Below are 12673 nucleotides of genomic sequence, written 5' to 3'. Positions count from 1 at the left end.
TGTGACTATCATAAATGAATAAAAATTAAAAAAAAAAAGAAATTTATTGCCTAAATAAAGGAAAATATATTTAAAGCAAACTGAAATTTGAATTTAAAGTGAAATTATCTTGTATAATCAGTGATTTTCCTCTTTGGAATTTCTTAGCCTTGTAATTCAAAGTCGTCTGTCCTCAGACATGCTACAATGTATCTATAGAATTAACATATCACTTAATAAGAATTTATTGGACACCTACTCTATTGATTTTGTGTTGTTTCTGCAACAAATTTCCAAAAATGTAGTGTCTTAATCAGCATAGATATAGTATCTAAATTTTTTGGAAGTCATAGGCCTGAAGAATGGATTTCACTAGGCTTAAATCAAGGAGTGGGCAGGGTTATGTTTCTAGAGTCTCCTGGAGAGAATCTATGTCTTGCTTTTGCTTCTAGAGGGTGATGTCCATCCAGCAATAGTAAATGACCCCTGCTTTCATTTTTAAATCTCCTTTTCTGACTCAGATAACTGTCTGCCTTCTGGCCTATTCACATATTGAGAGTAGTTAGTCAATCCGTTTCAAGATCCTAAATGTAATTAAATTTGCATAGTTCCTTTTGCCATGTAAGAGAACATACTAAAAAATCCTGATGATTAAGATGTGGATATCTCTGCAGAGTCATCATGTTGCCTATCCCCTCTACTGTAAAAATACTTGGCATGTCATCAAAAAGAGAGAGCAGTGGTCCACGTTTATATGGAACTTGAAGGCCAGAGAAGAATGCAAATATTGAAAATGTGTTCACAGCTAAAATGAGAGCAATGAAATAGAAACTGAACAAAATGAGAGATAAAGCAAAGGAGACATTCCTTTAAGAATTATATTTCAGTGGAATAGTAGGAATAAGAATAAGATATAGGATAAACTTCCAAATGGAGGACAAATTCAGATTGTGATTGTCCTTTAAGTAATTTATGTTTTAATGTATTTTATTTTTGGGGCTATTTATCATCATGGAGAGAATATAACTTTGGTGAATATTACTGTCATTGCAAAATGGAGAATAGAGTATGATGGGACAGAACCAATACTATTAAAGTAGCTGTAGATAGTTGCATTAACTATAGTATGAGCAAGTTTGTTTCAGTTAGATGACAGAGAAAGAGAAAATTCAAAAAATATTAGAAGAGGAAGCAGTATGGGAGCAGAGAGAGAGCAAAATAACACGAATGTTATAAAAGAGCTTCTCTGTATCAGTAAAAGCCAGATAGGTGTTGATAAACATGACCTTGTACTGGCACTTGTTCCAAACTTATCAGCTTGGGTTTAAGAACAAGGTGAGGCATTGACAAGCAAATATACTAAAAAGTAATCTTGCAAGGACATTTAAAATATATGCATATAAGTAGTTGAAGTAAATAGATTACATAAGCTTACCCAAGTACAAGAAAGTAAAGACAGAGGAATTCTTGCAGAGACACAAAAAGTAAGGAGGGAAGAATGTTAATTCCATTGAGACTCATGACAGTTGCGTTGGGAGTAATGACCAAGTAATCTGAATCCACAGGAGGCTATCCTTATAGAAGAGAAGTCTTATCTTGTGAAAGTTATAACTTATCTTGTGAAATTTAACAAGTTTTATCTTGTGAAACTTATCTTGTGGGACGTATAAAAATTGTCAAGTTAAACATTCTATTATGAGACCAAAGAATGGAATAGAAAAGAAGTCTATAGATTTAAAAAAAGGCATTAAACTGACAAGTCAGATGGTTAAATGTTCAATGTCTGGTGGAGAAAATATGTTGCCATTTTTGTCATTCTCATTGGTTCTAGGACATGATACAAAAGGAGAAGCTATTTTTTATTGCATCATCTTTTCTTGATTCTCATTTGAATGTTCATTCAAAATTTTTCCTGCCCTTATTGAAAAGCATATTTTATCATTTAAAATATTTGTGTTTACATATATAAAATAAAAATATTTTTTTATTTAGTATAGACTCCTCCTTTTTCCTGGAGTAGCTAGGTTAAGTTAACTTTATTAAAGCATATTCAGGGAGGTAGATGACCTTTTAATAAATAATCTGATGGGCACATGGGTGGCTCAGTTGGTTAAGTGTCTGACACTTGATTTTGTCTCAGGTCATGATCTCAGGGTTGTGGGATGGAATTGGGCTCAGCACTCAGCACTGAGTTGGTTTGACTTGTACCTCTCCCTGTGCTCCTCCCCCAAGTCATGCACATGCTCTTTCTCTCAAATAAATAAATAAAATCTTAAAAAAAAAAAAAAAAAGGCCTGAGATACAATTTGGCCTTTGGGTTTTTCTTGCTTTTCTCTGATCTTTACCCATGGATTTTTCTGACATATTCTTTATCTTTAGAAAAATAGAAAACTAAAATAATATGTGGATAAGTAGAAACTATTTAAAAAATGTGTTGGCAAGTCTCTTAGCTTTTGTAAAACTGACCAGGAATGCAGATGAGGAGAAAAAAATTTTGTTTAGAGGATGGATTGTTGGTAAAGGGAGAAAAGTCACAGAGGTCAGTAAGAATAGGACGTAAATCCCAGCAGACAGAATTAAGGAGCTTCCATCAATCAGTATGTATAAAGTAAATGGCAAATGATTTGTTAGCACAATAAAGACTATTGGATCTTGTAGAGGAAGTTTCTGTTGTTGTTATTTTAATCACAAAAATGCCACAGATTAAATAGGAACTGAGTGCTTTATGGAAGAAGGGCAATGAATGGATTTCCAGTGTGGGAAATGATGTCTTGGTCCTGTGATTATGGATTGGTATCTGCTAAATTATTTGGAATTTTCACTAATTAATACATTATAGGAGTTGGAAAATGAAAGACTTCTCCATCATGATATATAAATCTAGATCTAACATTTTTCCACATCTTTCAGAATTTTCTGGCTCGTATCTTCTCAAATTAATATTAATTATTTTTTTAAAGTTTCTTTTTTTTTAATTTTTATTTATTTATGATAGTCACACAGAGAGAGAGAGAGAGAGAGAGAGAGAGGCAGAGATATAGGTAGAGGCTCCATGCACTGGGAGCCCAATGTGGGATTCGATCCCGGGTCTCCAGAATCGCACCCTGGGCCAAAGGCAGGCGCTAAACCGCTGAGCCACCCAGGGATCCCCAATATTAATTTTTAATATATAAATATATACAGGTACTTTTAAAAATTTCCACAATTACCTAAGGCATTATCAAGTAATACATGACACTGTCATATAAAAAGTTTCCTTTATAGGAAATGCCTAATTAAATTAATGGAGAGACATAAAACTTAACAAAACACACTTAAAAAATAAGTCCAACCATTAAATCCTAATTTAGGAAACTGCAAAGGGTTATAGAAAATTTATGTCTCATTATAATGATTTAACCTAAGAGCACATTCAGTACATAGATTCTCATGTCATCTTGTCTATAAATTCTAAGGGGTTATTTAAAATATTTATTGAACTCATACAACTCAATAGCGAAAAGCAAGCAATTTAATTTAAAAAATGGGCAGAGAACTTGAATAGACATTTTTTCAAACAAGACATACAGATGGTCAACAGGTACATGAAAAGGTGCTTAACATTGTTGATCATCAGGGTAATGCAAATATTTTTAATTCCTCAATGCTGCGGCTGTATATTTAAGAATCAACAACCTGCAAGCCCCAGGCAGACAGAAATCCAAGTTATATTTTCAGGATACAAAATAAGAAAAACAAGAAGGTAATAGCTTTTCCTGGGAGAGAAAAAAAATCAATAACCAATAAGAGAAAATATGGAATTTTACCTTCTTCTCCCAACCAGTCAGAGATATTCAGGACAGCTGACTCTGGTAAGAACTCTCACGCTTTACCATCTGCTGCCGGTCTTCCCAGGATCTGATATACAGGCTGTGGAGTATGTGGGTTTAGAGTTTGTAGCCCTGGTATCTAATCAAATTTGGCAAGATCTTCCATTCATTTTAAACTTTAGATTTCCCTTGGCTATTTAAGGGAATAACTGAGAGCAGTTTACGAGAGAATTCCTTCAAGTTCCATCATCCTTGGGAGAGGCCTTTGAGGGTTGATATGGGGTCATTCAAATTGGTGTTGGCAAGATTCGCATACAAACTTTAAGGACAATTTTTTTTCCAGTGTCTGATTCTTTTTTCTTTCCTTCTTTTTTTTTTTTTTTTCTTTTTCTTTTTTTGTTTTTCTTTTTTTTTTTTTTTTTCCGCAAATCAGACACTGAATTCTAGGCCAGGGTTTTGATCATAAACCCCTAAGAGGGCACCCCCAGTGGCGCAGCGGTTTAGCGCCGCCTGCAGCCCGGTGTCTGATCCTGGAGACCCAGGATTGAGTCCCGCATCGGGCTCCCTGCATGGAGCCCGCTTCTCCCTCTGCCTGTGTCTCTGCCTCTCAGTCTCTCTCTCTCTCTCTCTGAATAAATAAATTAAAAAAAAAAAAAAAACCCTAAGAGAGTGCAATGGGAAAGTCCCGGGTGTTTTAGGTTTCTAATCTTAGAGCTGTTACAGTTATATAAGGTCACTTCTTGGTGGACTCCTGTTTATGTGTTGTGATCTCTTTGGATAGAGAATTAGTAGAATGAGTATTCCAGTAGAGTTGGATAGTGGGGAGCAGTAGGAATGTTATCAGTATTACAGTCTTTTGTTTTAGGTACCTCTGCCTCTTTAATTTTTCATTAACCATTTGCAATGGATCTTTCAATGAAGTTATTTTGGGATATTGAAGTCTTTTGGAGCTTCTGTATGCCAACTAAAAGAGGTATACCATTCTGTTTGTGTGACTTGAGAACCTTTGTTTTCAAGTGCAATTCTTAAGCAATCTTGTCTAAATGGAACATTCCCCATAATGGCCATTGTAAACCTAGGTTATTTTAAATTTTGCAATTTTTATAGATATCTCCAGCTTCTTGGACCACGATTTTTAGAAATAAAATAAGCTGATGGTGGCATCGGGCTCAGTAGGTCACCGGTCTGCTTTTGGCTCAGGTCATGATCCCAGGGTCCACAGATTGCACCTCACATTAGGCTCCCCCTTAGCAGGGTGCCTGCTTCTCCCTCTCCCTCTGCTGATCCCCTTACTTGTGCTCTCTTGCTCTCTCTCTCAAATAATTTAAAAAAAAAATCAGATAAGCTGGTGTTCAATTCTCTGTAATTTGACAATCCTGTTTCTTTAGTTAAGCTTTAGATAACTTGAAACCAAATTAATACTCAAGAGGAATGTACTACTGGGTTGGGGATTTGTTGGTGTTTTACAGTGTACCTCATTGCACAGAAATTGTCTTACGGTTGGTAGGTGACCTAGTGTTTATCTAACCTCTTCTATGACCAACTTAATCTAGTTCCGGAGTCAGAGTTAGGTTGTAAGTGCTCTAACAGCTTTTAAGTGCTTGAATGAAGCCCATCTCCCCCCACCCTCACCCCCTCCCTTGGCTTCTGATATTCCCATTACCAAAAGACTTATAGTACCTTTCACAAGATTTCTTTATAGTGACAGACACCCTAATGGCTTGTCATACTCCTAACTATGTTTGCTTAGATTTTAATTTCGATGTTCAAAACAGTCTGAATTTTTGTCCTAATTTATTTCCCCCAGTCTTCAACTGTTTATGCTGTGGACTTAGGACTCCAGGCCTTTTTTTTTTTTAGACTTTTATTTATTTATTATTCGAGAGAGAGAGAGAGAGGCAAAGACATAGGCAGCGGTAGAAGCAGGCTCCCTGCAAGGAGCCTGACTCGGACGCCATCCTGACCTGAGATTATGTCCTGAGCCAAAGGCAGATACTCAACCACTGAGCACCCCAGGCATCCCAGGCCTCCAGGCTTTATGAGTCCTGCTAGTGACTACCACTCATTATGGACAGTAGAATTTCTTCTTGAGTCCCTTAACTAATGGATGCCACACATGCAGACCCCAATATCATATCAAGGACTTCTCTGAAACTACATAACCTTTCTGGGGACTTTAATAAACTCTAGAATCTTCCAGGGGTCCCAGAACGTTTCTGTTAACTTTAAGAAATTCAGAACCTTTCCATGGCTGCAGAAGTTTTCTGAGAACAACATTTTTTGGGGGGAGGGATTCCCTAAATAAAAGTTAGATCAGATAGCTGCAGGCAAAAGAGCAAAGCTCAAAGTTCTGACCTACTTAGGCTTCCTAATGAAAAGAGGAAGCAGATACTCCTAATAGCAAGCAGGGAGCTCTGCGATCCAGTGAATCCCACATTGTGATCCCATTCCTAGTCACCAAAAACTTAAAAACTGGTTAAAGAAGACAAGTTGTGTGATACAAACAGACTAGCACTTAATGATGAGAACTGCAACATGAGGCAAAGGAAGTAAGCTTTTATAGGGTAAAGAATGAAGAACAAGAGAAAGGAAAAGTAGAACTTATCTGACTGGCAGGGGCCCAACAGCCAACCTTGTTCTGAGTGGGAAGAAACAAGGAAATAAGCACAGAACCCAGAGTTAGCTTGGCGTTGGCAGATTTGTCTAACTAAATATGCTGTGTGTCTGGTCAAATGGAGCCTTTACAGAAAGCCAAAAGTTCAGTTTGCAGACATCGCACCCTGAGCAGGAGCAGCTCCATTTTGGGCCTAGAAACGTATTTCAACACTGCTAAGTACACTTTTTTTGAGAAAAAGTTTCTCCAGGGCATGAGCACTCTGCATGGAGTCATGCTGGTGTCTCATAGGATAGATCTTACACAGTTAGTGCTCCTGCAATTCCCGTCATGGTTTTGCTGCAGATCCTGGTTTATCCTGGTGCTCAAGCCAGATACTATAGTTACATGTTCGGAAAGCCAAATCTGGGATTGTAGTAGTTATGCATATTAAATGCATATTTGTCTCTGTATATCCTGTGGTTTTCATGGTACTCTGTATCATTATAACCAGGATAGTTATTGGCATTTAGGGCATTACAGAAATTAGGTGTACCTTTGTTGGTAAGAAGAAATTCTACCTATAACCAGTCAATTTGTGTATTTCTAGTCAATTTGTCCCATGAATAATGCCCTGGTCATATATATCAGTTGGTATAAGATGAAATACAGTGGGGAAGCCTTCCCATGAAAGTGAAGTAACATGTACAATGATTCCATGTCCAGCATGGGACTTTAACTCTACCATTAACTTTCTACTTATTATTGATGACATTGTGCTATATTTAGGTACAAGTCATTTATTTCAAAACACAAATCATGGTTTAAGTGTATTAATTAAATCATGTTAAATGTAATCAATTTAGAGCAGCAGATTCTTTTTTTTTAATTTTTTATTTATTTATGATAGTCACAGAGAGAGAGAGAGAGAGAGAGAGAGAGAGGCAGAGACATAGGCAGAGGGAGAAGCAGGCTCCATGCACCGGGAGTCTGATGTGGGATTCCATCCCGGGTCTCCAGGACCGCGCCCTGGGCCAAAGGCAGGCACCAAACCGCTGCGCAGCCCAGGGATCCCAGAGCAGCAGATTCTTTTACAAATTTGGAAAGGTCCTCAGAACTACAGGCTTTCTAAAATTATACTTAATGATGTTTGGGGGTCTGCATCAAAATAAAGAGGAATAAAGCAAAATGAGGTTAACAGGACACAATAAGCTCAGGAAATCTGATGTATACACATTAGTATAGGAAAATGTTTGTTATTTGTAGGAGGCAAAACTATTTTGGCCAGTATGAGGTCTCATACAATATTTGAGAAATAAATTGTTTGAAGTTAGGACATTAGTATTTGTGCAGGGACTGCTACATCCAAAGAGAGAACAATCTAACCAGTAAAAAAGAATGAGAAGAAAATATGGTCAAATGGGCAAGCTAAAATATATATATTTATACACACTCACATGCACATATATTGTATACTTAAATTACATATAAAGTTATGTATATATTCTGTACATATATAGAAGTAAATATACATGTGTGTATTTGTATGTATGCATTTATATATATATGTGCATGTTTAATTCAGCAGTTTATCATTTCTTTTAATTAAGATTGTTTATTCATGGATTTCTGGTATCTACAAGACATCCTTAAATAGAAGTAATTATAAAATTACTATCTGACTATATATCATTTTATTTCTAATCTGTTTCTTTTTTTGTCCATTCTTCTTACATCATTGCAAAGATACTAAGTTTAAAATTGATCCACATCTCCATATAATTTGGGGGATGATTTTATTGTATATTGTATATTTTTTTGAGTTTAAGAAGTTTAGAGCAGCGGTTTAGAGCAGCAGATCTGGCCACTTATAAATACTAAAGATCACCTTCGGATTGACTCCAGAATAGCTGGACTGTCTCCTAAATGAGTCATCTCTCTTTGCAGTGACTTCTGATAGTGATTTTGTATTAAGTGTTCAAACTCACACTGTTTCTTTGACCATGTTTATATTTATGTGGCTGCATTCTGACCAGAAAAAAACAAAGACCATTCCTCTGAGTTGTTATTCAGTTCAGGTAATTTTACATTGTATGATGGATTTTCTCAGACCCTAAGGTCTTGGCATTCTACTGTGAGAAACTGATAGGGTACTTACAATATAATTCAAGAAAAGTATCTTGATCTGGAGAAGGGTACTTATGTTGTTCTGTAATCTGAATGAAGTTACTTTGAATAGCAGAAGTTGTTGTTTGTGTCTGGGAATGGTTTACAGACGGAGTTATAAGAGCTTGATTTATACGGGCTTGAATCATAAGGGTACAAGTTATATGGGCTTTGAAATAGCATAAAACATTGCCATAAGGGACATGTGTTGCTATTTAGATAGACTAGATGAGAATGATCTAATATTGCTTCCTATCACAAATTTGTATATAGTCTAGGATTTTTAATCTATTAATTTATTGGTTTATTTCTGTTTGGAGTCATTACAGGATCATTAGAGTAAAGTGAGTTTTTTAAAGGCACTTATGATTTGCTTTAACATACTTTTGGACAAATGGTGTTTAGATTTCATTCCCTATTTCTTTTACAAGAAACATGGAAAACATGGAAAAAGTATAAGTATTTCAATCTTGAAGACCAATGTCTTTACAGATTTCTTAGTAAAATATGTCACACTTTACCTTGATAGGAAGAGAATCACATTTTTAAAAATTATGAGGTGAGACGCCTGGGTGGCTCAACAGTTGAGCATCTACCTTTGGCTCAGGGCATGAAATTAGAGTCCCAGGATCAAGTCCCACATTCAGGCTCCCTGCATGAAGCCTGCTTCTCCCTCTGCCTGTGTCTCTGCCTCTGTGTGTGTGTGTCTCTCATGAATAAATAAACAAAATCTTTAAAAAATTATGAGGTAATCTTTCAAAGGAGGGGGGAATGCTACATGTATAGACCAGGGTGTCAAAAGATGACAAAGTCCAAAACCACAAAAGACTATAACTAAGAATATTTACTGAGAAAATGGCTTTAAAAAACTTTTGATCAGAAGTAGAGTGTAGAAACAGATGGTTTTTAAAAACTGAATGATGTATCATTGTTTAGAATACCAAGATCCTTGACAAATTCAGAAGGGAAAGGAAAGTTAAAAGGAAATCTATTTGGCATAGATTTACTTTCCCTATTAAGTATCAAAAGCTCAGTTTTAAGACTTGCACTGGAAAAAAGAACGAATCCTTTGGATTTAGAGACAGGAGCACAACTAAAGATAAATTTGATTCCCTTAAGCTCTTCTGGTATGTTTGCAACAAGATCATTGCTGGATTTTGTAAAGAATCCTGTATTAGGATTCTGAAGTGCTAAAATTTCCAGAGTTGTCCTTGCTGAAATCAATGACGTATTTTGGAATGACCTGAAAACTGATTATCCTTTTATCAATTTGATTTGTTTTGCCTCTTTTATATTTAGAGTCACCATGCTCTTGTTAATTTTTTGAGCCAAAATCTTGAATTTGAAAGGTATTAATTTTGATTCTCTGTCTTCTATTTCGATAGGGCATTTTTCACCCCATTTAGTTATTTTTTTAGGCTCAATCAAGAGTTCTACTTCTTAGATATGGCAATTTTTAATAGATTTTAATTATTTATTTGAGGAAGAGAGAGAGAAAGATTGAGAGCGAATGCACAATGGGAGGGGCAGAGTGAAAGGGAGAGAGAGAATCCCAAGCAGACTCCATGCTGAAGGCAGAACCCAAGGGGGAGCTCAATCCCACCACCCTGAAATGATGACCAGGGCCAAAATCAATAGTCAAATGATCAATCTACTGAGCCACCCAGGTGCTCTGATATGGCAAAACTTTTAAAACACTCAAGATTAGAGAAAGAAAAATTGAAATCACAGAGTCTAGAATAAGAATTTGTTACTTGTCAATATTTTACATGGCCATCAGTTTCTTAAACTTGTTTTGTGGTAAGCAGAACGAGAGTGATCCTGTAATTTTCAGTGCTTATAATAAGAAGGGAAATCATGATATTTAGGGGATAGCACAAGATATTTCTACCTTTCCTAAGCTAAAGACACCATAGGGCAGTAGAAAAATGAAGTGTCTTTTCAAATTTAAGGTTGCAAAATTATTTCCCATTTTATAAACCTAAAATGATTTAATTATGTTTAAAAGTCTTTAAAGAGTGTTTAGTCTAACTTAAATATTGTATTAACTAAATATCCTAAAAACATATAAACATACATTCATTAACTCCATTTTAAATATTTCAGGTTCCCGACCTAATTAACACAATCTTCTGGTATGAAATACTACTAATAAATTTGATAAAATAATCATACAAATAAGGGAAACATTGAGTCTCTTCACATATCTCAATACATTGATGATAATGATTCTACATCAATTACTCTGTTGCAAATTTCAAATTACTCATAATGCTTTTACCAAATAAGCCTATTTCATGTACACTTATAAATATATCAGATACAAAATATACACAAGTGCTTTTCACCCCAAAATATTATTTTTTATTATTTTAAAAACTGCCATATCAATAAAACCTTTCAAATCTTCTGTAATTGGATATTTTACTATGAAAATTTTGACTGAGATATGGAGCTTTATGTATTTAGAGCCATTCTCAATACCAAGGAAAATATTAATTATATATCTCTAGTAATTTGGGATCACCTTCTCAATCCTTGTAGGCAAAAGATATAGGATACTGACTTCAGTGAGGTTCGCATCAAATTGTGTAGTCTTGGATGTTGACTATATACTACTTGATGTTTTTATTTTGAACTTTATATTTGCTAATAGGTAACATTTCTAAGTGCTTAGAAAGTGCCAGGTCAATGTCTTGTCTGGTAACAACATTCATTGACCAAAGGATGGCACTTTCTGATACTTTGTGTTGGAGGCTAGGGGAAAATTCTGGCAAGTCAGTCATAAAACACTGTATATGAGTTTAATTTTGTCTACCTCTGACAACTTATAGTTTCAGGACAGATATTATGAGTACAAGACTCATACTAAAATTTCCATTTGATAAATTGATTCTGGACTTCATTTAATTTCTAAGAATATTAGTACTCAGACCTTTTCATCTATTTATATTATTTTAACTTTATTAATTTCTATTTTGCTTTGGATTTAGGTTTTTCTTCCTTTTCCAGTTTCCTAAGGTAGAAAGCTTCATCACTGATTTAAGACCTTCTCCTCCCCCCCTTTTTTTTGAAGATTATATTTATTTATTTGAGAGATAGAGAAAGCACAAACTGGGAGGACAGAGGGAGAGGAAGAAGCAGACTCCCCACTGAGCATGGAACCTCACACTGGGCTCAATCTCAGGACCCTGAGATTATGACCTGAGCCAATCAGTCAGGTGCTTAATCGACTGAGCCACCCAGGTGACTTCCTTTCTCCTTTTTATTTTTTTTAATTTTTTTCATTTTTTTCTTCCTTTTTTAATAGAGGCATTTGCGCTATAAATTTAAGTCTGAACACAGATTTTGCTGCATCCAGTAAGTTTTCTTTTATTGTTTTTTTGTATTCATTAATCATAAATTATTTTCTAATTTCCTTATTATTTCTTATTATTAAATTTTAGTTTGATTTGAATCTTTGACCTGTATTGTTGGTAATAGGAAAGGCTCTTTTATAGTTTAATATCTATAATCACAGTCTGTTATTAAGAACATATCTCAATAATCTTGTATCATGTTTTCTCTATCTAGGGATGATACTATGCTTAGAGAACAAAATAATGGAATTTGATTTTTAAAATGGCATTCCATTTCATTGACTCATTGCTTCCTTCATGTATAATAGGTCTTTGACTTCAGCTGTAATTTTTTTTGTTTATTTTATTTATCAAGATAAATATTATTACAATTAAACTAAAAAGCTGGAGAAAAAATTCTTAAAATAATCATAGTTATAGGATCTTTTGGCCTAGATTTTTCTGATCATGCAAAAATGTCTAATTAAAATTGCATTTTTTTTTCAATTTGTAGTTGTTAACTGACCAAAATAATTAATTTTTTAAAAGAATGTATTTATTGAGGGGAAGGGCAGACAGAGAGGGAGAGGGAATCCCAGGCAGACTCTTCACTGAGTATGGAGTCTGATATGTGGCCTGATCTCATAACCCTAAAGTCAAACCTGAGCCAAAACCAAGAGTTGGATGGTCAACCGTTTCACCCACACACCCCTTACCAAAATAATTAAGTCACATATTTTACTGAACTTTTACATTTTTATTCTATATACATATGTTTCAAAATAAAT

Source organism: Canis aureus, chromosome 17 (assembly GCF_053574225.1).
Source record: "Canis aureus isolate CA01 chromosome 17, VMU_Caureus_v.1.0, whole genome shotgun sequence".
NCBI classification, from domain to species: Eukaryota; Metazoa; Chordata; class Mammalia; order Carnivora; family Canidae; genus Canis; species Canis aureus.
Note: the sequence above shows the minus strand (reverse complement) of the source record.